At 39.4% G+C, this 2,383-nt stretch overlaps 1 long non-coding RNA gene across 1 annotated transcript; it reads right to left on the bottom strand.

Annotated features, from left to right (window-relative positions):
• Nucleotides 1–713: 713 nt before the first annotated feature.
• Nucleotides 714–2,035, bottom strand: LOC112950182. The gene is made up of 2 exons (XR_003249975.1): nucleotides 1,987–2,035; nucleotides 714–829 (listed from the first exon to the last, which is right to left on the bottom strand). It is a non-coding gene; the product is annotated as an uncharacterized LOC112950182 (long non-coding RNA).
• Between the last annotated feature and the right edge of the window lie 348 nt (nucleotides 2,036–2,383).

The raw sequence follows: 2,383 nt of genomic DNA, 5'->3' as shown, positions 1-2,383 counted from the left end.
CTTGCAGAGTGGGGACTGACGCAGCCTTCTTGGAAAAAATATTTGGCAAAAGATGTATAATGAGTTTCTCAGACTTTTAATATTTCCTTTTTATTATTTAGAGGACAAGCAGAGTTTAAAGAAAAATTTAAGGTCCCTTAACAGCATTCTAATCACTTATGAATAGGCAAATCACAATTAAAAACAGCTCATAAAATCATTGAGAGAACTGATGGAAAAAGTCCCATCACTTATTAAATCCATCCCTTGCCAGTACAGAACTGCTGCCTACACAATATTCACTAATATTTTCATTCAGTCAAGCTTTAAAGCTGACTCCAGATACCCTTTCTTAAAGCCAGGCTCTCTTTCTTCCAGCCTTTTAGGACTGCAGCCACTTAAGGTTCCGCCTGACCCATGGGAAGGGCTCCTCATAGSAAGGACCCAAAGAGAAAACACATTTCTGCCCGCGCTCGCGGTAACCTGCCCAGACACTCCAGTTGGCAGACACCAGATGGTTGATCGGAGTCTCTAGTCAGTCCCTGCRGTTGCCTGAGCCGTCAGGACGGAACAGCACCGCAGAGAGAGATTTGATATGATCATGAATCACTTCTGGGACCACGGCAGATAAGCGTGGAGAGGAGGCGCTCGGGTCACCTTCTCGAACGCTCCTTCTGGGTCCCGGAGYGAGCAGAGACAGGGGGAAGATTGATACGGGAGCTCACCCGATGATGGATGCGCTCCTGGTGCAGCCAGGCGGGCTGGGGATTTACTGAACAGCTCCACRCGGTGTTTTGGGAGGATCGACTAGCAGAAATGCATCGGCTTTTCAGAGTCAAAGAAGGCAAATCTTGTTGAGGTGGGAAAAAAGAGCAAAATGAAGGGTTTTGCTTCATTTAAATGATATAGCAAGTACTTCTGACAAACAAAGTGTCAGATGTTTGTTCAGAAATAAAGAATGAGCAATATGAAAATGTCCCCATTAAAACTAGGTGATTATTATTAAAAAATCTCCTCGAGCAGCTATTCAGATTATAAAATGAATTTCCTGCAGCTGTACTCACATCACTTTTTCCACTTTTCATAAATACTTGAGTAACTGATTTTTTTCTACTCTCTCAAGTTTTCATGGAGAGGAGCAAGCATTAGGCTTGCATGCTCTTCAGCTCTGCAAATTTCTACCAGAAAGTATACTATTTATATGAGAAACAGTTTGTACAAACAGAAGGAAAGAGTTTCTAAAAACCTCAGTTAGAACTTAGCGAAGAGCTCAGTGGATATTAGACGACCCAGACCAGACTCTGATTGAACCTTTTGTATCTAGAAATATACTTGCATGCAATTATTTTTTGTCATTTTGACAAAAAGAAAATTACATTTATATTATAAACGCTGCCAAGAAATCCATAGAAACAGATTTTTTGCTGTGCATGATGCCTCAGACCAGGTTTTAAAATCTCAGAGAGTATTTTCTTTTTAAAGAAGAAGCTACTTATTTGTTAGACACAAAATTGCTGCGTTATATTCAAGCACATTACTTCATTATAGAAGTATTCTCTTCAAATTAAAAGCACAGCTAAAAGTCTACGGATTGTCCTTATTACAACCACCTTTGCCAATACCCTCTTTAGATATGGGCTATCCAGTTCCACACTTAATGTCAGGCAATGCAGAGGGCTTTATGTACAAAAAGTCAAAAGACTGGCCTCAGTTGAAGAGCAAGACTTTTCTTCTGCGTTAGCGGATAATGAACTCTGAAGCAAAGGAGCCCATAAAATGATCATTTCATAGCAATGATTGTTGGAAGGAAGGTACATTTTGGATGCTTTCATATTTTCTTTTTCTCTAATTCCTGTGCATCCTCTGCATGACAGCTTGAATGGGTTTACTGTGTAGGGTTGGGTGTATTACTAGGAGTAGAGCTATTTGTATTCACTGTAAATGTASTGTATCTGGAATTTCCTCCTTTCTTGCCCCTATTGTGTACACATTCATGCAAAAACGTACCTTGCACTTTCAGGACCTCATGGACAGATTTCCTTTATTTCTTTGCCAAAGAAAGGGGCAGCATCAAAGCTGGAATATGCTCATCTCTCATTTTTCATTTTCCATTTCTCTTGCTCATTTCTAGAGTCAGAGGAGAAGGGGAATGAAAGAAATTAGATCTGACAAAAATATCAAGGGTAAATTGGAAGAGGAGCAGATAAGAATAGATTTTGATGGGAATTAGAAGGTTAGCACCCTTACAGCATGAGTTTTACTGCAAATAAAAGGGTAATTATGCAAGCTGATCAATGGTACTTGAGATTAATACACTTTAAAAAATCTCATCACCTTCTATGCAAGTATTGTATTATAAAGGAAGATAGGATGATCCATCTAAATTCTTCAAATACTTTGAAAA

The sequence above is a fragment of the Nothoprocta perdicaria genome, unplaced genomic scaffold, assembly GCF_003342845.1.
Source record: "Nothoprocta perdicaria isolate Ctin4 unplaced genomic scaffold, notPer1 scaffold_31, whole genome shotgun sequence".
NCBI classification, from domain to species: domain Eukaryota; kingdom Metazoa; phylum Chordata; class Aves; order Tinamiformes; family Tinamidae; genus Nothoprocta; species Nothoprocta perdicaria.
This window is presented reverse-complemented; position numbering and strand designations above follow the sequence as displayed.